Source organism: Pongo abelii, chromosome 7 (genome assembly GCF_028885655.2).
Source record: "Pongo abelii isolate AG06213 chromosome 7, NHGRI_mPonAbe1-v2.0_pri, whole genome shotgun sequence".
NCBI classification, from domain to species: domain Eukaryota; kingdom Metazoa; phylum Chordata; class Mammalia; order Primates; family Hominidae; genus Pongo; species Pongo abelii.
Window position 1 is genome coordinate 30,124,612 of NC_071992.2, and position 27,605 is coordinate 30,152,216.

Genomic DNA, 27,605 nt, shown 5'->3' on the forward strand with positions numbered 1-27,605 from the left:
TAGCCTTGTATTGAAAGAAGATGCCATCTAGGATTTTCGTGGCTAGAGAGAAGTAAATGCCTGGTTTCAAAGCTTCAAAAGACTGGTTGACTCCCTTGTTAGGGGCTAATAAAGCTGGTGATTTTAAATTGAAGCCAATGCATTGTCCATTCTGAAAATCCTAGGGCTCCTGAGAATTATGCTAAATCTACTCTTCCTGTACTCTATAAATGAAATAACAAAGCCGGGAGGACAGTACATCTGTTTATAATGTGGTTTATTGAATATTTTAAGCCCACTGTTGAGACCTACTGCTCAGAAAAGAAAAATTCCTTTCAAAATATTACCACTCATTGACAATATACCAAATCACACAAGAACTCTAATGGAGATGTCCAAGGGGATTAAGGTTTTCATGCCTGCTAACACAACATCCATTCTGTAGTCTATGGATCAAGGAATCATTCTGATTTTCAAGTCTTATTATTTAAGCAATACATTTCATAAGGCTATAGCTACCATAGATAATGATTCCCCTGAAGGACCTGGGAAAAGTAAGTTAAAAACTTTCTGGAAAGGATTTACCACTCTAGATGCCATTAAGAACATTTGTGATTCATAGGAGAAGGTCAAAATATCCACATTAGTAGGAGTTTGGAAGAAATTTATTCCAACTCTCATGAATGACTTTAAGGAGTTTAAGTTTTCAGTGGAGGAAGAAACTGCAGGTGTGGTGGAAATAGCAAGAGAACTAGAATTGGAAGTAGAGCCTGAGGATGTGACTGAATTGCTGCAACCTCATGATAAAACTTGAACAGATGAGGAGTTGCTTCCTAAGGATGAACAAAGAAAGTAGTTTCTTGAGATAGAACCTATTCCTGGTGAAAATGCTATGAACAGTGTTGAAATGACCACAAAGGTTTAGACCATAAACTTAACTGATAAACCAGAAGTAGTGTTTGAGAGGATTGACCCCAATTTTGAAAGAAATTCTACTATGAGTAAAATGCTATCAAACAGCATCCCATGCTACAGCGCAATCTTTCCTGAAAGGAAGAGTCAATCAATGTGAGAAATTTCATTGTTGTCTTATTTTTAGAAATTGACACAGCCACTCCAACCCTCAGCAACCACCACCCTGATGAGTCAGCAGCCATCAACATCAAGGCCTGACCTTCCACCAGCAAAAAGATTATGATTTGCTGAAGGCTCAGATGATCATTAGCATGTTTGGCAGTAAAATATTTTCAATTAAGGTATGTACATTGTTTTTTGGACATAATGCTATTGCACACTTAATAGACTACAATACAGTGCAGACATAACTTTTATATGCACTGAGAAGACAAAAATTTCATGTGACTCACTTTATAGCAATATTCACTGAACCAGCAATGTCTCCAAGCTATGTCTGTGTGTATACATACATACATATATATCTCCTATCTGTTTTGTTTCTCTGGAAAATCCCTAATAGAGACCCTCTCAGGAGAGAAATGTTCCTAGAGGAACAAGGAAATGTGCTTCACCCAGTAAGGAAGGGAAGGGCATTTATTTAACAAGATCTGTTAGGTTAAACCAAGATTTCTCTACTTTGGCTATCCATCCACAGACCACTTAATGGACATTTGGAGCACAAATTTTAGGTCATCTCTAAAGAGATTCATTGTAAATTTTATGATAAAAATAAAAATACATAAAATCAATACTATTCATTTCAGATCAATGAAAAAAATGACAGTTTGAACTCTTTCGCTCTTTGGAGGGATGACATAGTTTGTGTCACAGGATTCCACATCTGACTGGTTTCTTCTATATTTACCTAAACTTACCAGTTGTAAGTTATTGAGCAGGGCAGCAAGAGTTTGGCTCTGTCGGAGAGTGCTAGATATTTGGGTTGAACAGGGACATGAAAATCATGGAGAATGACTCACTGAAGACTCCTTTCAGCTCTCTGTCAGATGCTAAGTCAATAAGCACATCACACTGAAAAGCTGGAGGGATGACTCTGGGCTTGGCATCAGTGCTGAATGGATTCCTAATCTACTCTTTGGAAAGTAGCTTTTCATGCTCCATTGCAGCCCCTGGAGGTAATTTTAAAATATGCCCAATAATACATCATTGATTTCTTTCTCCCTGAGAAGAAAATCATCAAATGTTAAAGAAAAGACAAATTTTCTGCAACTGTCCTATTTGTACCATGGACAGTCTAGTGTCTTATCCTCAGTATTAAAATTCATGGTCACTAAACCCTGAGGCAATAGGTTCAGGCTCTAAAGACAATAAACATGTGGCTGAGAAAACACCAGTTCAGCAAAGCACTTGAAGTCTCAGAAATAGTTTATGACATTATCAGTGCCATGAAGAAATGTTTCTATTTCATTCCTGATTTCAAAAATTATTGAGCACTGCTTTCTCTTTGACAGGGTACTTCAGTATTGAAAATGTCTTGTACTAGGTGCCCAGTGGGTATAATTTGGATAGACTCACAATTTTCATTATTTTCATCAATCTTGAATCAAGATCAAGATGCATAAATACCATTGGCTACCAATTGTTCTCAGGGAATACAGTCATGTGTGGATCAACACTGCAGCACAGGCTGGGCACAGTGGCTCACAGCTGTAATCTTGAGCCCAGGAGTTTGAGACCAGCCTGGGCAACATGGTGAAATCCCATCCCTAAAAAAAGTACAAAAATTGAACAGGCGTGGTGGCTTGCGCCTGTAGTCCAAGCTACCCGGAGGCTGAAGTGGGAGGATCTCTTGAGCCCAGAAAGTTGAGGCTGCAGTGAGCCATGATCTCACCACTGCCTCCAGCCTGGACAACAGAGTAAGACCCTGTCTAAAAAAAAAAAAAAAACAAACACAAAACCTTGCAGAGCAAACCTTTATCGATCAATGCACTGCCTTGCTATACACATAGGTAAGTACACTCAGAGATGATACCAACACATATTTGCTAATCTATACCACAGTTCATGAACTAATCAGCAACTAAATGAAAAACCTTTTCTGTAGCATAAATTTTTTAGTGACAAAAAAAGACAACAGTTTTCTAAGCTCTTTTACCTCATGTATGCATCACACCTGTGCCATGAGCCAATTCACATTCTACCTACACATCAGGGGCTTCCTCCAACCATGCATGATTGCAATTGCTCTTTCATATTGCCTGTGATATCCAAGAACACCATTTTTTAAATGAATTTCTCAATAACTCATATTGCTTAGCTCCATGTATATTTATCATCGGTTTTTGGCTGGTTTTACAAGCTTCCCATCAACAGTGTAACTAATACCTTTTTCTGCTATGAGGACTCTGGAATTCTAAATGATGTCACTGTAGTTTCAGTCTCGTCTCTACAATTAGCAACAAGATTAATTAGTTAGAAGTTTACTAAAGAGGTTTGTGTGCATTGAGAATAACACAAGAACTTTGAAGGCTCCCTATTATACTTGACAAAGTTTCATAGCAAACAACTTATTAGGGACCAGGTGGAAAATAGATTGCTTCCATTAAAATCCAATTTCTCATTTATTTACTCTCATACTTCTTATTTGCACTCCTCTTTTGACATATTGTGCAGTTTTACTTCTTCCAGCACACAGAGTCACATTCTGTATTTGCACATTCTATGTTTGGGTTGTGGTGTTTACATTATTGTTTTCATCTCCATTTTGATGCTTCTGTGAACCACTTATGAGCCATCTATCCTTTTTAAGCTAGAGAAATGCTGCAACATATTTCAACCTATAAATGTTCCCTTAACTGCTGCTTTCACTGTTTGCAATAGGTTTTGATACAAAGAGTTCTACTGTTCATTTCAATGCTTTTCTAGATATTACAGTACAAAAGTGATGATAATAGATGCCAAATTCAATCCACGTAAATGACATGTAAATACATGGACCTAGAAGAACTGAATCTGTTCAGTGAAATGTTGCAGAAGATGATATTGTGAAAATGCAATACATACACAACCTTTGAGAAGATGAACACTATGACTTCATTGGTTGTCTTTTAAAACCTGTGAATCACTTAATAGCTGAGCTGGGACCATAAGTAATCAGTGATCTGGTCACCGTTTTGATTGTCCAAATTACTAAATCAGTGTTTGTTTCATTTTTGTTGTTGTTGTTGTTGTTAACCTATTTCATTTTTTAAATTTAGAAATAATTTTTTTATTTCCAGAAACTTTTTGTTTTTTTTTTTTGCTCTTTGACAATTCCTTTGCAATATAGTCTAATATTTCAGTAAGGTTTACACAATGTCTTTGAATCTCTTGTTTCTTCCCAAGTCTGAATCAGCACTCCCTAGCCTGGCTTTGGCTAGGTTTCGCTTCAAGCCGCTGAGCCTGCTAAATGGTTCAGGGCCTTTCTTTGCCTACTTGCAAAGAAAGTAGGCAAAGACTTAATGCAGGTTGAGATGTTGAGCTCTTGCAGGCCCCACGGAGCTGGCCGCTTGGGAAGGAACTGTTTCTCCTGTGAGTCAGGGCCCAGTGGCCTGGCAAGCGGGGGCCTCTTGACTGAAGCCCCTGAGGAGACACCCAGTATCTCAGGGACTTTGGGAGGACCAGTCCTCTCCCAACCACATGGAAAGAGAGCAGTTCAACCCAGCAGGGCGGCTCCTCTTGAGGGGGACCAAGACCTGTGGAATCAGCAGCCCGTGCCCTCTGGATCAGTGGGCTCTGGCCTAGGCTTTGCCAGAAAGTTTGGCTTCCTCCCAGGTCCTTGGGTGTTCTCTCAGTATTGCAAATAATGGTGCACCAATGCCATCCTCCACTGGCCCTTGCCTGCACTTCCTCTCATGCTCAAAGTTCCAGATGTGTTTGGGATCCCTCTCTAGCCTCCAATAGGGAGCCACACTTGTCTTACTGGTCAATGAACCCAGCAGAGAGAAAGGGACAGTGGGTCATGACAGTGCTCTCCAACCAACATCTTTCCAGAATCCCCAGTATCCAATCTGTCTCTCATTGAACTCATCCTTCAGGTGGTCACCAGTGAGATTTACCTAAAACACAAAAGTGTCAGGCCCTGATGAGAACCATTTGTGGTTCTCCATCAGCCGAAGTCGAAGTGCAAGCTCTGGAGCATGGTTTACTAGTTTCATTCCACCGCTCGCTGACACATATTTTACTCTGAATAGGACAGAACTGCTTCTGGTTCTAACATCGTTGCTGCATTCCTGTGTGTTCCTATCAATGCTGCTACATCTCACTTCCAGTGTTTCTTTTATCTCGAGATTTAGCTCAGGTGTCACCTCCTCCAGGAAGTTGTCCCTTAACCCCCAGGTTGGTTGAAATACCTGTTATCTGTGCTGCCATAGCACTTTGGGAATGCCTCTCTTCTAATGTTCACCTAATGCTGTCACTGTTTCCAGTGGGTTTTGATACAAAGTTCCCCTGTTCTTCATTTCACTGGTTTTCTAGATATTACAATACAAAAATGACCATAATAGATGCAAAATTCAAGCAATGTAAAGAACACGTAAATGACCTGTAAACACATCGACCTAGAAGAACTGAATCAACACATTATGTTGAACTTCTGTTATGCTGTCTCCTTCTAAGCCATCAAACTCTCAAAGTTGAAAACTTTGTCTTACTCATTTCTGTATCCCCGGAGCCTAGCACAGTACCAGCCACGTGGCATGTCCACAAAATATTATTTGTTGAGTTAAATTGAGCATATGTCACAGTTTCCAACCGACTGAAATTTCTACTCTTTTTACAATCTCCCCACCAATGCCCCAGGAGTACTTAATGAGTTAAATTCAACCATTTAATGTACAACTCCCATAACAAAGAATGTTTCATCCTTGAAAGGCAACATTGCATCTCAGAAGCCATCTGAGATTAGAATATCACCTGGCCTCAGATTTCTGTAGATGGATATTTTTACCCAAATAATACCATCCTGATTATTCCATATCTGAAACTCTTATTCATCTACAGCAAGAGAACTCATTCCTATTGTCAAGGCTGCAAAATTCTATAATGCACTATGTGAAATAGGCCAAGCTGTTGCTATCAGCAGTGAGAGATTCTTACGCCAGCTGAGGACTCGGCTGCTTTGCCAGAAAGGTTCTTTCAACCAGACCACAGTGTCTGTTTGTCCCTGAATAATCCACATTTTCCAGTCTGTTATGATGCATTCCTTTCCCAGCTCCATTTTATGCGGCCTGATTCTGCCGCATCACCACATTATTTCCACGGCCCACTTCCTGTGGGGGACTGGATTTGGCATCAGTTCTTATTTTTCCCCAAAGCTCAGGTAACAACAGCTTGGGGGAAAAAAAATCTTTGACAGCACCCATCTCCTAAGTTTAATGGAAAGGAGAGAAAACTGGCAGGTCGGGGGAGGCGAGGGGACTCTGCATAGAGTACATTTTTAAGCTAACAAAGAAGATAGATTTTATATCAGCGTGATGATGAACCACCATACATCACCCATTTTCCTATAAGGTGAGGATTTTTTCTTAATCAGCAATACAGATACCATCCCTTCAGGCCATTGTCAGAGAATATAACCCTGAACTACCTACTCCCACCTCCTTTAGAAAGCCTTGCTAAGAGAAGTGATGTTTAAGAAGGAAGGCCTAGAGTCATGCACTTCTGACTTCAAGCCTATCTACTGTTCAGGTTAAACCACCAAAAAGCCCCCACTGGCCCTGTCTACAAAATCATCTTTCACTGAAATGCCCTGGAATGTTTAATATCAACTTTCACTGAGTGTCACAAGAGATGGAGCACAAAAGTTGACTCTGCTTTTGTTATAAATCTTGTTATTAAGGAGATTACTCAACATTCCCGACAAGAACAAGAAGGACAGCAATAAAAACCCTGTGCGAAGAAAAACCTGAAAAACTCGTAAATCAGAGGAGAACGGGCAGACCAGATGACTACAGCTAACGTGATATCCTGGATTGAATCTTGGAACAGTAAAAGGATATTAGTGGGGAAACTGCTGAAATCTAAATAAAGTCTGGTGTTTAGCTAACAGTTATGTATCAGTGTTAGTTCCTTAGTTTTGGCAAATGTATCATGGTCCTAGAAGATGTTGACATTAGGAGGAATTGGATGAGGAGTTTACAGGAACTTGATATTATCTTTGCAACTTTTCTGTACATCTAAAATTATTCCAAGATTAAAAGTTTATTTTTTAAAAAGACTTGCAGGGCCGGGTGCAGTAGCTCATGCCTGTAATCCCAGCACTTTGGGAGGCTGAGGCAGTTGGATCACTTGAGGCCAGGAGTTTGAGACCAGCCTGGCCAACATAGCCAAACCCTGTCCCTAATAAAAATACAAAAATTAGCTGGGCATGGTGGTGTGCGCCTGTAGTCCCAGCTACTTGGGAGGCTGAGTGAGGCAGGAAAATTGCTTGAACCCAGGAGGCAGAGGTTGCAGTGAGTCAAGATTGTGCCACTGCACTCCAGCCTGGGTGACAGAGAGAGACTCTGTCTCAAAATAAATAAATTTAAAAATAAATAAATAAATAGGCCGGGCGCGGTGGCTCACGCCTGTAATCCCAGCACTTTGGGAGGCTGAGGCGGGTGGATCATGAGGTCAGGAGATTGAGACCATTTTGGCTACTGCCTGTAATCCCAGCACTTTGGGAGGCTGAGGCAGGCGGATCACGAGGTCAGGAGATCAAGACCGTCTTGGCTAATGCTGTGAAATCCCGTCTCTACTAAAAATACAAAAAATTAACCAGGCATGGTGGCGGGCACCTGTAGTCCCAGCTACTCGGGAGGCTGAGGCAAGAGAATGGCGTGAACCCAGGAGGCGGAACTTGCAGTGAGCCAAGATCGCGCCACTGCACTCCAGCCTGGGTGACAGAGCGAGACTCCATCTCAAAAAAATAAATAAATAAAAATAAATAGATAACTTGCAGGAGAAGCTTAGAGTCAAGAAAAAACACATCTCCCATGAGAGTCTTGCATGAATTCTCCTTTTTAACAACAAATACCCATAACTATTGTTCATTTCTTTTCACTTTTGCTGTTTAGATGCTCAGAGCCAAATTCTATGCTGGATGATATCAATTTTATTAATCCTTACGGTTATCATATTTGCTTCCTCATTTTTCCTGATCCTAATTTCCCTTTTCTATCAAGAATAAGGATAAATGCAGCAATAAACCTTGCTGCATTTTTGCTCTTATTGCCATAAACCAACTCTAATCTTTTCAGGAAGGAGGCTCTGCATTCATTATAAACCTGAAAACTGTCCAAAGGCAGGGGAGCAAGATTGGGAAGGTTTAGGAAATCACGGGTCATGATGTACAGCTGAAGGAATCAGGCTTCTTAGGCAGAGAGATGACTCAGGAGACAAATGATGGTTATCTTCAAATGACTGAGCAATCGCCCTTGAGAAAGCAGGAAAGACTGGCTCTGTGTTGCACCAAAAGGCCGAATCCCAACCAAGGGATGTACATCATGAGAGGAAGACCTCAACTCAGCACACGGAATAACTAACAAAGCTTTCCAATGAGGGAGTGGTTAGTACCCCTTTCCATAGAGAAACCTGAGTAGCATTTAGATCATTTTCACAGCATCCCAGGTATGCACATTACACTGATGCAGCTGGCCTGCAGCCCATGCCTTGAGTAGCAAGTCTCTACTCTAGACCATCCATCAGGTATCCCTCATTGAAGAGGTTAAACTAGAAGATCTCTACAGCTTCTTCCAGATGCAAGTTCTGAGATTATATAAAAGTAGTTTAGATCAGCCTGGGCAACACAGAAAGACCCTGTCTCTAAATAATTTTTTTTTTTAATTAGCTGGGCATGGTGGCACATGCCTATAGTCCCAGCTACTTGGGAGGCTGAGGTGGGAGGATCCCTGGAGCCCAGGAATTCAAGACTGCAGTGACCTATAATCGTGCTCCAGCTTGGGCAACAAAGCAAGACCTCATTTCAAAAAAAAAAAAGAGTAGTTCATATGGGTGATCATCATTAAATGTTTAGTCAGGAGCTATAGAGTGCCCTCTGCAGCCACTCTCTTTTAATCCTCCCAACAGCTCTTCAAGTTGGCCTGGAAGGAGCATTTCTGCCCCATTGGCCAGGTCTTTTCACACTGCCTTTTTCTATAGTGGCAGTGCTTGCAAGCTGGCTCTGGCATGATGTCCCAAAGGCAGAGTCTGAGACAGTTACATATATTGTTTTGGGAAAAGGTATGGGTGACTAAGTTAGGTGACCAATTTAGTCAATCATTGTTGCTGTGGCAACCAATTCAATAATATGTTGAGAAGAGGCCAAGTCTGTCTGTTTTGGAAGGAAATCTACATGCCCTCAGCATCCCTAGCTTCAAGCAGAACTTCCTCTTCCTCTATATTTGGGTTAATGCTGTATCATATACACAATGTGGCACCCACTAGCTATGTGGCCTTGGGCCAGTTACTTACCTTCTGTCCATTCCTCACACTCTCCAGGGAGTTAGGCAAGTATTTCTGAGAACACTTAGATCTAATATTATAGATAATAAGTGGGGGTAAAGTGACATTTTTAAAAGCATCTAATAATCATATAATAAGCCAAGTATCATCTAAATGTTGCATCTCAAGCTTTTAACAAAAGTCCTCATTATAGAGTCTTAATAATGGAAAAAGAGTAAGGCTGGTGGGAGCAGAGGACAGCAAAAAGAGAAGGTAGATGAGCTACAAGTCTGCCTTTCTTCGTGGTCCAGGACACATAGCCCTCCTGCACAAATAACTCACAATCATCTTGTGCCCAGCTATCACCAGACCTTCGGCTGAGAGAAAATTGCAAGTTAGCTCACTGCAACCTTGGCATTATTAGTACTGCACGTAGCTTTCTCCAACACAAGCACCATCCTATAAAATCCCCTTGCAGTCAGCTCCTCTCTTGCTGACTTGCCCATTGCTTTCTTGCAACAAATTTTATTACTTTCTCTAATAAATCTGCCTTTCTTTACCTACAGCTGTTTACCACCTGCACAATACCAGCCCCAGATAGTCATCACCCATGACACTCATTCACAAGCAGTTTGATTTTTTTATCTTTTTTTTTTAGACAGAGTCTTGCTCTGTCACCAGGCTGGAGTGCAGTGGCGTGATCTTGTCTCACTGCAACCTCTGCCTCCTGGGTTCAAGCAATTCTCCTGCTTCAGCCTCCTGAGTAGCTGGGATTACAGGCATGCACCACCATGCCCAGCTAATTTTTGTGTTTTTGGTAGAGATGGGATTTCACCATATTGGTCAGGCTGGTCTGGAACTCCTGACTTCATGATCCGTCTACCTCGGCCTCCCAAAGTACTGGGATTAAGGCGTGAGCCACCAGGCCCAGCTGATTTTTTTATCTTTAACATCCCCTGAGAAGTAGTCATTGACATCCATTTCTCACATCTGCAAAATGGGGCCATGGGACTTTTCCCAGCATTCAGCCCTCCTGACCTTAATGGGTTACCACGCTGAGTTTTAGGACAGAGAAAATGGAACTTGTGTGATCACAGCTTCTGCCGCAAGAAAAAGGCTGATGAGATTACCTGTTATTAGTATCTTTCAGAGGAAGATTTGGAAGCAGAATAGCATTGGCTCTCCAGAACATCAAAATCAGGACCTTTGGTCCAAGATCACCAAGAGGAGTACCACGTAGGAAGCCAAAAATAAATGATATCTAAGTTTCAGGGGAGAGAGTAGTAAGACAAGGGGTAGAACAACTTGTCTCTGAATGCCAAGGTACAGATCAATCAGACACCTTCCCTGCCCTTCAATTATCAGCAGATCATGCAGAGGATAGAAAAAAACAATGATCAAAACAAACTGAGTTACATGTAGTCATAGTGCTATGGCAGCAGAGAAGAGGAAAAGACAGATTCTGCTCAGAGAAATCTTGGGAAAGTTTATGAACCAAGCTACATTTGGACTGGGCCTTAGAGATGGTAGAGTTCTATAGATGAGGTGACAGGGGAAGGAGGAAAAAAGGAGATTCGAATCCAGAGGACGAGTGATAAAGACGAAAACAGTGGCAAAATTAAAACTGTGACTTTCTATTAGATTGAAGGGAGGGGGGATCCTGGAGACGAGAACGGGAAAACAAGCTGAGGGTTTAGTGCTTGCTGAGGAGTCTCAGCCTCACCTGGAGGCAATGGGGTGACTCAGAGGGTGTGTGAGCAGGACAAGGGACTCCTAGCTGTGTTTTGATAAGATGACTCTGGAAGCAGTGAAGATGCTGTAATCAGAAGAGGAGATTGAGCCAAGAAGTCTTGGTAAGCTCTTTATAACAGTCCAAGTTTACAACATTAGGGGCTCAACTAGGGGCAGGGCAGTGACATTGGAAATGGAGCATTGTGGAGCTGTTTGGGATATTACCAGGGTCAGAGGTCCAGGTTCCTGGAAGGGATTGATGACATTAAGCAAGAAGTGTACAGCACTTTGGCGTTTCCACAACACCTTCCCCTCCCTTTCCTCATACCTGGGCTACAGCAGTCTCCCTAGGAGGGCTGCTCCGCTACCATGCAGTCTCTTCCCCACTCTGATCCATTCTCCAAAGCTTCCAAATGCTCCAAATGCATTTCCCCACTAGCTCAAGAACCTGTAGTGATTCCAGTCCAACTCATCGGATTCCTGGCAGAAAACGGAGAGGAAGCACTTCTGATCACTAACGGTCATTCCGCTGCATCTGCCTTCCAACCCCATTTAGGCCCCGGTGGCAGCCAAGCTCTGTCTCCCAGCATATGTGAGTCCTGTGCTGGTGTTTCCTTATGGTGCCCTACTCCCCTCCATTCCTCAAGATCCCTTGCTTTCCTCAAAATCCACCTTGGAAGTCATCTCTAGAAAACTCTGCCCCTTCAGGGGCTGCCTCAACTGTAGCCCACAAATGACCATTGCCAACTGGAGAAGCCCCCCAACTTTGGCTCCCTGTCCCCTCCTCACCACTGAAGACTAGCAGCACAGAGTTGGCCCTGCTGCCCAAAGGGGCTGCATCTGGGCCCCCCAACCTGGCAGAAATGATGGCTCCCTGAATCTCTCTCCAGCAGATGACAAGAAGACAGAACTCTGCATCTGCGAGCTTCAGAGACTCCTGCCTCCCCAAGTCCCTGGCTTTCGCTCTATGTCCCACCCATTCTGCAAGGAGTCAGGGGGTGGAATGTTCTAAGATGCCAACCTGTCACTGAAGCTCCCACTCCACCCTGCTGACACCTGACTGCCCAGAGGACTCACAGGGCCAGGGCAACCTGCCATTCCTGGTGTCAGCAATCTACCAAAGAAGCGAAGCCTCCAAGATTCCTTTGACCAGGAGAGAAGAAGGTATTCAGCAATGCAGAAAAGATAAATACTGCAGATTAGATAACTGGACAACATGCTTGAAATTACTCAGTGGCACAGCCATCTTTTAATTACCTTGGAACAGGAGATAAGAGTAATGGAAAGCTACAGATAATTCATTAGTTTCTAAAAACCTTTCACATCCAATGTGCCATTTGAAGTCGATGCTTACAAGACACAGAAGAGGCTGGTGAAGGGTTTTCAGGAAGGAAGTAAAATCCAAAGAACAGGAAAAACACAATTTGTTCCTCATAAATGCTAAGTGCGGCACAATGCAGTTATTAGCCACAACTCTACACACTCTTTCCCATTAATGGATAGGTTAAATCTTTTCCAAGTGTGACAAGTGGCATCTGATCACTCCCTAGGGATTTTCCGTTCTTTAGCCACTTACCAGTCACAATAAATTTTTCTGCAGTTCCATTTAAGACGTTATTCTCTGGGGGGTATTCCAGTTTACTTTGAATAGCCTGTAAAAGTATTCCCAACCAAGAGCAGAAAGGCTTGCTCCAACCCACTCTAACAGGGAGAGAAGTCTGCCCAGCCCAGGTATTAAATGACTTCATGACTACAAAACAGCAGGGTGGAGCCAGGCCAGCTCCAAAGCTAATTCAGCTCTCTCACTTTTACAGATGAGGACAGTGAGTTCCAGGAAGGGAAAAGGACACATCCAGGGTCACACGAACTAACAAGTGATAGAATCTACACCAGATCTGGATCCCTTAAATTCTGAGACCATATCTAATTTTAAATAGACATTTTCTTTCTATTTTCTGGTTCTTTCTACAGCCTGAGGGGGCATGAGATGCTCCACCCAGGTCCCCCTTGAAGGAAAGCCTTAGGGCCTAGCTGTGGGAAGCACGGTCAGCACAAAGCTGCCAGCTCTCAGTTCCTTCGGGATCTGCCTCGACTAGAGAGGTCTGTGCCACTGGAGGCTGCATCCTTCCTGGGAAACCCAGCACCCAGTGACTGAGGTGGGTGGGGTACAAAGGCCCAGCCATTTCTGCCCAGCAAGGGCTACACCAAGGCCCAATATTCACTCCACGGCTCCCCAATGCCACTCTCTCCAGAATGTGGTCTTCCTGCCTCTCCAACCAATGATGCAGCAGGAGAGGGAAATGAGACGCCTGGGGTGGCTGGACCATCTCCTTGCAGGCCTCTGCCCGGCAACCCCAAATTCACACCCCAGACCCCTTCAGTTCACATGGAATAGAGCAGGTTCCAGGAGCTGGCCAAGCAATTGCATGTGAGCACATAGATGCCCTCGTGCCTTCTCCTGGGGAGCTATGGGTCACTCATATCCTTGTGGCATTGATAGAATTTGTTGGTTTTGCTTAAAGAGGTAGGAAGTTTAAAAAAATAAGGCATGATTTGGCAGAAAAGCACAAAACACTTGGGTTCCAGTTATTTGAGCATTTGTGGGTGAAGTGACCCTATGTCCAGTATGCCTGGTTCGTGCCTGTCACCCCAGGGCCATTATCAATAGCGCTGCCTTTCACCCTCAAATGCCTCAAATACCTCAAATGTGGCCACCCCATGCAAAAGCCATAGTATCTCAGAGCAAGTCTATCTGGCTGTCTATCCTCCTCTCCAGTCTTGGATATTTTGAGAGAGAGAGGAATATGATGTCCTGGGTGGTGAGTGGAAAGAATGCCCTTCCAGGACAGACTTGGGTTTCAAAGACCTCTGGACCAGTCACCAGCTCAGAGACTTCGGATGAGTTTCCCAGCCTCTTACTGCCTTATCTGAGAAATGGAAGTAATTAAACACACCTAGCCTTTCATGCGTGGTTGTTGAGAACACCGAGTCAAATACTGGTTACGAACTTTCTCTGGAAACTGTGAAGCCCTATTCAGATGGAAATATGGACAAAATGCCTAGCAATAAGTATTTACTAAATGACTGAATGCTTGACTCATTGAATGGGTGGAATGCGGCGAATGTTAGGTGTAATTATTATCAATGTGTGACAATGATAAAACAACAACCAGGTTTTTTTTTCAAGTTGATAGGTCACCCCTCAGGAGGTAAAGTCTATTCACCTAGTCTTGAATACAGGCTGGACTTAGGGACACATTTCTAAGGAAGACAACAGAAAACAGCACAAGTGACACTGCATGTGTTCCAAGGCTAGACCATGAAAGGTACTTTAGCCTGGCTCTCTCTTGGGACGCTTGCTCTTCAATCCCTCCTGCCATGTTGTGAAGAAACCCAAGCAACAATGGAGAGGCTGAGTATATTCATTCTAGTCCTCAGCCCCAGTGGAGGTCCTAGCAAACAGACAGCATCAACAGACAGTCTTTGAGATGACTGCACCTCCCATCAATGTCTTATTGCAACCTCACAAGAGACCCCCAGTGAGAACCACCTCCTGAGCTCAGTCAACAATAAATGATTGTTTTGTGTTTAAAAAAATAGTCAATGGGAATGTGTTCTGAAAGCAAGATGCATCTCTTGGAGCAAACTGCCTCCCAAGGATATGAGAAGGGCCACGCTAGGTATGACTCTCTGTCTCTGCAGCTGGAAATGTACAGTCCTGACAGCAGCCTCTGGGGTGTGCCACCCAAAGCATTCCATTTTCTCTAATAGCCAATTATAACTGTCATCTCTGCAAGTATCTTAATCTTTGAAATTACTTTTGCAGGCACTACCACCTCTTGGGATAATGGTTCCATAAGCTTCTTCCTTATGAAACTCCTCCAGAATTTGAAAAATAAATGCATGTCCACTTTATCCACTGCTCTTACCATTTTAGAGATTATGATCACGTTCACTCTTCAACTTCCCCTTCCCAGACTGGGTCATCTGGTATTTTTCGTTACAATCCCTAATGGCAATCCAGTGTGGTACCTAAAACATTCAAGACCTGGGGAGTTAGTGTAAACTTCCAATGAAACAGAGTTGAACTAAATAGCTTATTTGTTAATAGGTATATAGTTTTAACAGGCTTTGAAAACAGCATGTGGGTTTTAATTTGTGTTAATGAATGTAGTCCCTACTGAAGTACTTGAAAATAAATACACAATGATCTCAATTCAATGTTAAGATTCTTGCCCTTTTTGCCCCCTAGCACTGCTGGGCCTGCAGGTCTCTGTCGAGCCATGGATTCGGGTCTCTGTTCCGCAGGATGGAGTTTGTTAAAGTTGTTAAGAATAAGGCCTACTTTAAGAGATAGCAAGTGAAATTTAGAAGACGCCAAGAGGGTAAAATTGATTACTATTCTCAGAAATGCTTGGTGATACAGGATAAAAATAAATACAGCACACCCAAATACAGGATGATAGTTCATGTAACAAACAGAGATATCATTTATCAGATTGCTTATGCCCATATAGAGGGGGAAATTATAGTCTGCGCGGCATATGCACGCGAACTGCCAAAATATGATGTGAAGGTTGAACTAACAAATTATGCTGCAGCATATTTTACTGGCCTGCTGCTGGCCTGCAGTCTTCTCAATAGGTTTGGCATGGACAAGATCTGTGACGGCCAAGTGGAGGTGACTAGCAATGAATACAATGTGGAAAGCATTGATGGTCAGCCAGGTGCCTTTACCTGCTATTTGGATGCAGGCCTTGCCAGAACTATCACAAGCAATAAAGTTTTTGGCACCCTGAAGGGAGCTGTGGATGGAAGCTTGTCTATCCCTCATAGTACCAAATGATTCCCTGGTTATGATTCTGAAAGCAATGCAGAAGTACACCAGAAGCGCATCATGGGCCAGAATGTTGCAGATTACATGCGCTACTTAATGGAACAAGATGAAGATGCTTACAAGAAACAGTTCTCTCAATACATAAAAAACAGCGTAACTCCAGACACGATGGAGGAGACGTATAAGAAAGCTCATGCTGCTATATGAGAGAATCCAGTCTATGAAAAGAAGCCCAAGAAAGAAGTTAAAAAGAAGAGGTGGAACCATCCCAAAATGTCCCTCACTCAGAAGAAAGATCAGGTAGCTCAAAAGAAGGCAAGCTTCCTCAGAGCTTAGGAGCAGGCTGCTGAGAGCTAAACCAAAGAATTTTCTATGAGGATTTTTCAAATAAAGACAATAAACTTATGGACAGCAACTAAAAAAAAAAGATTCTTATGTATGGTTTTTATTACATGTTAAAAGCAATATTTTTTCCTTGGGAATAAAGCTCCACAATCCTAGTAAAAACAAAACAAAACAAAACAAACAGCCAAGAAAATGTTTGCATGCCTCATGCCACCCTGCTGAAAACCCTCCAGACTCACTGCTTCTTGCCTGCAGAATAGCGTCCACGTGGCTCAAATTGATGGGCAGCCATCATTGGTCCTCCAACCTGATGCCTCTCTCCCCAACAAAGCATCAGCAGTGGTGAATCTGATTTACTCACTGACTCCCACACATGTATTGCCTCTCCTTGTTGTGCTTGTTTGCCAATCCTGCCTCCAATAGCAGGAGTGCCTGTCTATCCTCACCCATGGTTCCCAATTCCCTATCATGTTTCTTTTTGTAAGTTCTAATGCTTTATAAAGATTGATGTTTTATGCCTTTTCTTCTTAGAGGTCTTCCAAAGAACAAAGAGAGAATTTACATATTTTTAATTAAATAAAACGTATTTTATTTTGCAATTACCATATGGGTCTACTGGGACCCTTTTTATCTAAAGGCAATGTGTATAAGAGGCATTACAGGATCTAGGTGATCTTATTTTTCTTATATCTTGAGATACTTTACTATTTTATTATCCTGGGAATTATTGTTATTCAATTATTATTATCCTGACAATTCCATCATTCTTCCATTTAAAAGTTATTTTCATCATTTTTGGCATGGTTGGGAACAACTGATAACTAAACCAACTGTTAAGTAACAATTGCTCCCAACCATGCCAAAATTGATGAAAATAATTTTTTTTTTTTTTTTTTGAGACGGAGTCTCCTCTATCATCCAGGCTGGAGTGCAGTGGTATGATCTAGGCTCACTGAAACCTCCGCCTCCCAGGTTCAAGGAATTTTTCCTGCCTCAGCCTCCCAGGTAGCTGGGACTACAGGTGTGTGCCACCATGCCTGGCTAATTTTTTGTATTTTTGTTTTTTTGTTTGTTTTTTTTTTTAGTAGAGAAGGGATGGTCTCGATCTCCTGACCTTGTGATCCGCCCGCCTTGGCCTCCCAAAGTGCTGGGATTACAGGCATGAGCCACCACGCTCGGCCTGAAAACAATTTTTAAATGGAAGAATGATGGAATTGCCTAGAAGGATGGTGCAATAGCGAAGCAAATCATCATCCTTCCTTTTTTTAAAAAAAGTTTTAAATTGTTTTTTTAATTTTTTGTGAGTACCTACTAAGTGTATATATTTATGAGGCACATGAGATGTTTTGATACAGGCATGCAATGTGAAATAAGCACTTCATGAAGAATGGGTTATCCATCCACTCAAGCATTTATCCTTTGAGTTACAAATAATCCAATTACATTCTTTATTTTCAAATATACAATGAAGTCACTATTGACTATAGTCACCCTATTATGCTATCAAATAATAGGTCTTATTCATTCTTTCTACCTTTTTTTTACCAATGAACCATCCCCACCTCTCTCCCAATTACCCTTTCCAGCCTCTGGTAAACATCCTTCTACTCTCTATGTCCATGAGTTCAATTGATTTGATTTTTAGGTCCCACAGATAAGTAAGAACATTTGAGGTTTGTCTTTCTGTGCCTGGCTTATTTCACTTAACATAATGATTTCCAATTCCATCCATGTTGTTGCAAATGACTGGCTCTCATTCTTTTGATGGCTGAATAGCACTCCATTGTGCACGTGTATCACATTTTCGTTATACATTCATCTGTTGATGGACACAGGTTGCTTCCAAATCTTAGCTACCATAAATGGTACTGCAACAAACATAGGAGTAAGGACACCTCTTTGATATATTGAGTTCCTATATTTTGGGTTTATACCCAGCAGTGGGATTGCTGGATTATCTGGTAACTCAATTTTTAGTTTTTTTGAGGAATCTCCAAACTGTTCCTTGCATTTTCTTATTACCCAAAGAATGACACCGTCTCTCAAGAAAGTACAAAAGAAGACAGGAGACACCATCTTTGTAGGCTGCTTTTTGCTTTCATTGAACACACTTGACAAATCAGAATTTTTCATTTTCCACCCATAAAGGCAAAGAAAATAAAATGGACAGAAAAAGACATTCCAAATTATTAGATGAACCAGAAAATGAAATGAAAAGAGACAGAGAGTGGCACTGTAGACACGAATAATAATGGTAAAATATATCCTTAAAGTGAAATCTCAGGCTATCAGGCCTCAGATGACACCATCCTAAGTGAGTGTTCTCAAACTTAAGAATCAATGCGTGAACAATGTCTTTTTTTTTTTTTTTTTTTTTTTTTTTGAGATGGAGTCTGGCTCTGTTGCCCAGGCTGGAGTGCAGTAGCGCAATCTCGGTTCACTGCAAGCTCCACCTCCCAGGTTCACGCCATTCTCCTGCCTCAGCCTCCCAAGTAGCTGGGACTACAGGCGCCCGCCACCATGCCCGTCTAATTTTTCATATTTTTAGTAGAGATGGGATTTCACCGTGTTAGCCAGGATAGTCTCGATCTCCTGACCTCGTGATCCACCCGCCTCGGCCTCCCAAAGTGCTGGGATTACAGATGTGAGCCACTGTGCCTGGCCAAAAAATGTCTTTTTAAGAACAAAAAGGAAATACAGCATTTTTTCCCTGTTAATCAACAGAAAGGACTTCATCATGCAATAATTTGTGACAAGAACCTGGACCATCTCCTTTTGTTAAAAGGACATGTATGCTGGGTGCAGTGGCTCATGTCTGTAATCCCAGCACTTTGGGAGGCCGACGCAGGTGGGTCACCTGATGTCAGGAGTTCGAGACCAGCCTGACCAACATGGTGAAACCATCTGTACTAAAAATACAAAAAAAAAAAAATTAGCCAGGCATTGTGGCACATGTCTGTATTCCCAGCTACTTGGGAGGCTGAGGCGGGAGAATCACTTGAACCCGGGAGGTGGAGGTTGCAGTGAGCTGAGATTGCACCATTGCACTCCAGCCTGGGCAACAAGAGTGAAACTCTGTCTCAGAAAAAAAAGGGCACGTGACTGCAGTGTTTCATTTTTAATTATGTTTGTGCCTCAAAATTTACTTAATACAAAGAGGTCGGCTACATTTGCATTCTCATGAAAATTTTTAGTAAAGTTGTTTTTCACTATACTTTTATTCTCACTTCTGTTAAGTATTCACAGGATGACTTATGATATGAAAGTAAATAAATAATCCAATGGACATGGATGGTAAATGGTGACGACCATTTGTCCCGGCGTCCTGAGAACTGAGGTCTAGGCAGAGTCCTGTCTACCTTCTAAAATTTTCTCTTGTTGTTCCAGTCCACCCAGAACTTTCTCTTCTCTGAATTATTATTCTAAGAACTTCCACCAAAACAGTTTGGAGGTTAATAGAGGTCAATACTTGCTTGGTTTCTTATCTAACCCAAATCATAAACCTCTTTGAGGCAAAGACATTCATCCAACAAACATTCAAGTGCTGACAGGGACTGTGGCTGGCCATGGAGACACAATAGTAGGCAAATTAGACCTCATCCCTGCCCTCATGGCATTTACCCAGGACCTCGGCTGTGCCAGTGCCGGAACTAGATCAAAGGAGAGTGCAGTGGAAAGGCTCAGAGCTTTAGTGTAGACAGACCTGGGTTTGAATTCTGTCATCACCACTTCCCATCTGTGGGACCTTGGGAAAATGTCTTCACCTCTCTGAACTACGTCCTATTTTATCTGAGAAGTCGAGATTCTATTTCCTTTCTTGAAAAGATGAGTATTAATTTGCTAGGACTGCCATAGCAGAATGCTACAGACTGGGTGGCTTAAACAACTGATATTTATTTTCTCACCATTCAGGAGGCAGGAAGTCCAAGATCAAGGTGGCAGCAGGTTTGGTTGCTCCTGCAGTCTCTCTCTTGGGCTTGCAGACAGCCACCTTCTTGCTGTGTCCTCATGACCCGCCCTCTGTGTGTGTGTCTCTTTCTGTTCTTGTTTTATGCCGCCAGTCATACTGGACTAGGGTGTACCTATACGACTGTTTTTTACCTTAATTGCCTCTTCAAAGGCCCTAACTCCAAACACAGTCACACTAGGGGTTAGGGCTTCAACAGATGAATTTAAGGGAGACACAATTCAGTCCATAACAGAGTGTTATGAAGATTAAAACATATACTTTTTTTTAAGAGACATCTCACTCTGTTGCCTGGGCTGGAGTGTAATAGTGCAATCATATCTCACTGCAGCCTCAACCTCCTGGTCTCTAGCAATCCTCCCACCTCAGCCTCCCAGGTAGCTTAGAGACTACAGGCACACATCACCACACTTCACTACTTTTCTCATTTTTTGTAGAGACAGGGGTCTCGCTTTGTTGCCCAGGGTGGTTTCAAACTCCTGGCCTCAATTGATTCTCCCACCTCAACTTCCCAAAGTGCTGGGATTATAGGCATGAGCCACAGCATCCTGCCAGAGCATACGCCTTATGTACGTACCTAGTACACCACAGATGCTCAATGTAAAAGCATCTAATTGTCAGTTAAGGTATCTTGACACCCAAGTCAATATCCTTTTTGCAAAACTCTTTAAACAAGTTGATATGGTTTGGCTATGTCCCCACCCAAATCTCATCTTGAATTGTAGCTCCCATAATTCCCACGTGTTGTAGGAGAGAGCCAGTGGGAGGTAATAGAATCATAGGGGCGGGTCTTTCTCATGCTGTTCTCATGATAGTGAGTAAATCTCATGATATCTGATGGTGTTATAAAGGGGGGTTCCCCTGCACACGCTCTCTTGCCTGCCACCGTGTAAGACGAGACTTTGCTCCTCTTTCACCTTCAGCCATGATTGTGAGGCCTCCCCGGCCATGTAGAACTGTGAGTCCATTAAACCTCTTTCCTTTATAAATTAGTCAGTCAGTGGGTAATTTATAAATTACACAGTCAGTGCTTAATAAATGATGTATCCTTGGACATGCCTAGTACAGTGGCGAGCATGTAGTAAGTAATCAGGGCACATTCGGTGACTGACTCTATCAGGGAACTGGGTTGTTTTCACACACTGGCTTGTAAGGAGTAGGATGGAAAGTACCACATTTGAGGCCTGAAGAACTGAATACAAGTGTAGATTCTGCTCCTTAGCAGCACGTAAGCTTGAGATGTTACTTCATCTAAAACCCATTTCCTCACTTGTCAGATGAGAATAATCGCACCCCTTTTGCACGGTTGCTTTGAAGCCTAAATGAGATAATGTCTGTGAAATCAGCTCTCCTGACACATAGTAGGAGATCAGTACATATTAGCTGAGTTTATCAGGGTTTATCTGACTGTGCATCTCTAGGGCGGTAAATAACAGTCATGCCCCCACCAGCATTTTCATACAGGTAAAACTGGGTTCAAATGAACACAGAGATAAGTGTGACATGGAAACATGCAATGGATATGTCCCAGGAGGACAACATAGGAAAGGATTAGAATAGGCACGCTGGTCCCAATCTTGAAGTCCTGGGGTGTTAAGGCTTCCAGATTTTTCCACCACTCAAAGGACTCCCCTTCCACCTGCTCTCTGCCCCCATTCCCCCCTCCACACACACAAACATAGGCAGGAATATCTGTTTTATGGGGCCCTTTCCTTACCCCACCCTCCTCTTTTGCCATTGGGATAAAGGGTGAATGGTAAGAGATTCTCCTCTGGCCATTCAGATTCTCTCTTTTGGTTGATTTTAGATTTGGGGCAAAGAAAATGCAAGGTAATTCCAGAACACACTGTGCCAGAAAACAGTGTTCAAAGACTAATGGAGTCATGCCAGAGCACAGAAGCCACAGGTCAAATTTGGGGCAATTTGAACATCAGAAAAGAATTACAGTAAGCATTTGTGGTATCTTGTGTTTTTTTTTTTTAAGATCTATACATCCATAGTGCTCCTAAAGAGAAAGAATGAGAGAAGGAAAATGGGGAAAAGCTCTTCTTTACAAGAAAACCATTAATAAATGAGGACGGAGCCATAGAAAATTATCATTGTGCAATCCCCAACATAATCACTGATTCCAGCAAGAATCATCAAAAAATGTATTGGATAAAGAGTTATAGAGAAACAGAATATTCAGTCTCAAGGTTATCACCTCACAGATTCCTTGTTGACTAGAAAGGCAAAATTATCATTACAATGGAAAGACTGTTCAGTTACTATATCGACTAATTAATCAAATTCAGTATCACCAGCCGTTGCCTCCTAATGAATCTAATCATGAAGAAACACCAGACAAATCCAGAATGGGGACATTCCAAAAGACAACTGGCCAGAACACTCCAAAAAGTCAATGTCAAGAAACAAAAGAAGTGCTACTGCACTCCAGCCTGGACACTGCAACAAGCAAGACTCTGCCTCAAAATTTAAAAAAGTAAAAGACCAAAAAATGTAATATATAAGCTTAATTGGATTCTTTTTTTTTTTTTTTTTTTTTTGAGATGGATCTTACTTTGTCACCCAGGCTGGAGTGCAGTGGTGTGATCTCAGCTCACTGCAACCTCTGCCTCCCGGGTTCAAGCCATTCTCCTGCCTCAACCTCCCGAGTAGCTGGGACTACAGGATCGCTCGAACCTGGGAGGCGCAGGTGGCAGCAAGCTGAGATTGCTTTCATATTTATAGTTTTTTGTATAGTCTGAAATTGTTTTTACACAGAGCATGTATTTCTCGTATAATCAGAGAAAACAAAAACAAAAACCCTCTCTTTTGCGGGGAAGATACCGTCTCCTATTCCGTAAGTAAACTTTCCAGCTCAGGAAATTATGGGGACAATTGTTTTGTGGTAGAATGTTTATCCATTCAGCAAATAGTTCAGGATAAAATGTATTGCTTGCAAAGACTCTAGATATGTAAGGTCCTCTCATCTAACCTTAAAATTTTTCTCCCTACTTTACCATATATATAAGAACATAAAATAAAATCTTGGCCAGGCATGGTGGCTCACACCTGTAATCCCAGCACTTCAGGAGGCCAAGGAGGGTGGATCACCTGAGGTCAGGAGTTTGAGACCAGCCTGACCAGCATAGTGAAATCCCATCTCTACTAAATACAAAAAATTAGCCAGGCATAGTGGAGCATGCCTGTAATCCCAGCTACTTGGGAGGCTGAGGCAGGAGAATCACTTGAACCCAGGAGGTGGAGGTTGCCGTGAGCTAAGATTGTGCCATTGTACTCCAGCCTGGGCAATAAGAGTGAAACTCTGAGAAGAAAGAAAGAGAGAAAGAGGAAGGAAGGAAGGAATGAAGGAAGGAAGGAAGGAAGGAGGGAGGGAGGGAGGGAAGGAAGGAAGGAAGGAAGGAGGGAGGGAGGGAAAGAAGGAAGGAAGGAAGGAAGGAAGGAAAAGGAGAAAAAATCACCACATCAGGGCTTGCTTTCTTGTCTCCCACCAATCCACGTCTGTATTTATTTTACCTAGTATGATCATCTTACCTTCCTTTCACTACCCTCTTCTGAGTCTATTGTTCATTAATTTAAGACCTTCCAGAACCTATTGACATTTGGGACATGCACTGCTTTGTGTTCATACCAAATGCAGTTTTTAAGCTTCAAGGGCTCCGGTGCATTTCGGCTGGGATCTGGACTCATTCTTGTTTGTGCCCAGCCCCTAGCATGATGCCTGGCACTAACAGGCCCTCCACACATGTGTGTCAAATGAATGAACACCAATACGTACAGTTAGCTTAGGGGGAGGGGTGGCTTGGTCTTATTTAGAGTATACACATGCACAGAGATATGGAATGCAAATAAGAACATTTCCACCCAAACCCTGAGCCCTGACTCAGGGCCCTCTGGTGCCTTTTGTCTCCAAGCAGCAGGGAATTCAAGCAGAAAATTCACTATTAATGGTTCAATAAAACATTCAAGTCCTGGATGTGGCCCCAAGGGAAGCCTGCAGCAGCGTGGAATACAGATATGTTTCCCCAGGAGGGAGCCCCATGCTCATTTAGCCTTATCTGTCAGAAGGATAGGAGCCTGGACTCCTGGAGCCAGGCCTGGGTACCTTGTCAACACTGGGGCACAAAGCCACAGGGAAAGGCGCAGCAAAGTCTCAGCAGGTGCCCGTCAGTCACTCTGAAAAAGTTCCTCTCCTGGCGATTTGCACTCAGTTTGTTATACAAGACAACAGAGGTTAATCACATACCTTACCCTCAGAGAAACAATTCCATTATCTTAACCGACCGTGTGGCTTCAGATTTTTTTAGGTGCTGTGTTCATGTGTTTCAGTGAGATACATTTGGCAAATAATTCTAACAGCGCCAGCTCACGTGGATGCTTAGTAAACGCTCTTTGATTGTAATGATGGCAGACAGAGCTGGGACTACCAGCTGTGTGTGCGTGTGCGCGTGTGTGTGTGTGTGTGTGTGTGTGTGTGTCTGTGTCTGTGTCTCTATGTAGCCAGCAGAAGCCTTGGCAGGGTAGGGGGAAGCTATGGGGGAGGAGAAGGTTACAACAAGCTGTTCTGGCAATGTCTTTTAATTGATACCGAAAACCTGAACTTAGAAATCTTAGAGATCTGTTATTTAATTTTGCAAAGGACTAAAACTATTTTCTTTCTCAAAAAAAAAAAAAAACATTCTATCTCATATCTTCCTTTTCCAGAACCACAAAATAGCTTTGGGAAGATAATCATCTTGCATGAACAAAAACACAATTTTGTGAAATGGCATTTCACCAGCTTTACACCAACACTCTGATGAGGAGCAGGGGAGAAGCAGAAAGAAGGGACTCTCTTCCATTTAAGCACAGATTCAGACCGTGGCAAGCTGTCACGCCTCTGATGGTGGTAGTGAAGGAAAGATTTGAGATTTGAGATTTTCTGATCTAGAAACAGGAAACATCTAGAGATTAGGAGATTTTCATGTGACACTATTTGCCGAAAAAATAGAAAGCTTTCAGTGCAGTTGTTGGACCATTTGTATGTCTATTTCTAGCTGGCTTTTGAGGCTGCAGTCATCCATACAGAACCAGCCACATAAAGACAGATGAACACCTATAGACGCCCTCCCACTCTCCCCAATCAGTAAGTATTTAGTGTCGGCCCTAGATGACCACTCCTAAAATACTGCCATAGCATCACTCCCCATGCACAGAAACATTCAATGTCTTTCCAATGCCCTACTAATCCCCACTGGGTAAAGTGTAAGCTATCGAGGCCACTGTTCAAGGCCTTTTACAGTCTCACCCTACATGCATTTCCAGCCTCCGCTGCTGCTCCCTTCTGCAAAGCCTCCTCCAGGCCAGCTCACCTGGCCTTCTGACTCTCACCCTTTCCCCATCTCTGCCTATCCAATCTCGCCCGTCCTTCAAGACCCTGCTCAAATCTCCCCTGTCGGCCAAACCTTTTCCACCATCCTATCTGGAGGAGATGCATTTCCCTTAAGTATCCAGGTGTCTTTTGCTAACACTAGAAATGCCACCTGTACCTTTTTTAGTTCTTGCAGCTCATCCTCCAAGCCAGACTGTGAGCTCTTTGAATGCAGAAATTTTTATTATATGGTATTGAATCCCCTGCCCATTAATACGTGCCTTCTGCATATCAACAAGCATTGGGTGCCCAATGCATGCATGTGAAATTGACTGACTTCAGTGTGGCTGGCACTGTGCTCAGTTGCAGAGAAATAAGAAAGAATGTAAGTTGCTTCCCTCCAGCAGTTTCCAGTTTTTCTAGAGAGGCAAGATACAGTACCAGCGGAGAACAGTACGAGGTGCATTCTGCAATGCAAACTGCAAATCTGAAAATAACAATTGTCCAGACATATCATCCAGAAAAATGCTGTAAGCTTATAAAAGGAAAAGGCCACCTTTTAATTAGGCCTAAGAGTTAGTTGTACTTGAGATGGCCTTGAGGAATAATCATTATATTTTGCATTTGTCTGCTACTTTATAGTTTTCAAAGCTCCTTCATTTACATTAACTGAATAAATTATCACACCACCATTGTTAGGTATTATTATGCCTATCATTTTTCTGTTTTCATAGAGACAGGGTCTCACTATGTTGCCCAGGCTGGTTTCAAACTCCTGGCCTCAAGCGATCCTCCCACCTTGACCTCCCAAAGTGCTGGGATTACAGGCGTGAGCCACTGCACCTGGCCCCTATGCCCATTTTAAAGAATAAGAATTCAAGGCTGGTTGCTGTGGCTCGTGCCTGTAATCTTAACATTTTGGGAGGCCTAGGCAGGAGGATTGCTGAGGCCAGGAGTCTGAGACCAGCCTGGTCAACATAGTGAGACCCCATCTCTACAAAAAGGCCCTGGTAGCAGGAGTGGTTTGGCTCAAGTCATATGGCAATGTGGGGGCTAAGCCAGGACTCAACTCAACCACTGGCATTTGGAGTTCAGGTTCACTACCTTCTACTACTATCATTCTTTGCCTTTAAACTAGAATTCTGGAGCAAGGTATTGAAGCAAAATGAAAATACCATTTTAAAAATATTAGGCAGGCTGCTGTGTATAGGATAGATTGAAGAAATAGAGTGGGGAGAGAGCATACACATGCTAGGAACACTGACAAATGGCTGTAGAGATGAATTGATTACATTTGGTAACACCTGAAGACAAAGGATGAGGGAAGGAGTGAGAAGAAAGATGGCTCAGGTTATAAAATAGAGTGGCTGAGAGAATGTCATCACTGACACTGAAAATGCGGATGGGGGTTTTAGCTAACAGGGATATCACAACATCCTTGTGAGCATCAAAGTGACATCCGAGTGAGAACATTTCAAAGGCGCTGGAATTATGGTACCAAAATCCAAGGGGAGATCTGGGCTGAAGGGAGCCCCAAGAGGCCCCCACAAAGAGTGGAGTTGTGAAAGCAAATGAGCTAACCTACGAAACCTGTGACTAATTTAACAGAGGGCCAAGCCGAAGGGGGTTTGGCTCTCCAACATGGAACATACATCTATTTCGGAAAAATTATGAAACAGAAGGGTATCAGATCCCCTCCATGGCATTCAAATCAATTGCACCATCCCACAAAGCTTTTCAGGGATTGTGATCAGGCTTCTGAAGTGCCTGGATGCTGGGATGCCTGGATATCTGGACACCTGGATGCCTTCTTATTCTGAGCATGGCATTTTTTAGGTTTCTATGATCTTAACATTCAAGTTTCAGCACACAGCTTCTAGCCGTATTGATGGGACTCTTAAGATGTAGCCGTGGGACATGCATGGGGTGTTCCCAGGACATTGTGACATGGCAACCCTGGGGCACATTGTCAGCTTAGTGTCCAGGTATTCCAGCTCCTGGGTTCAGGGCTGAGGATG

At 42.8% G+C, this 27,605-nt stretch overlaps 1 pseudogene; it reads left to right on the forward strand.

Annotated features, from left to right (window-relative positions):
• Nucleotides 1–15,347: 15,347 nt before the first annotated feature.
• LOC100937046 (large ribosomal subunit protein uL18-like) lies at nt 15,348–16,279 on the forward strand (annotated as a pseudogene).
• Nucleotides 16,280–27,605: the final 11,326 nt, after the last annotated feature.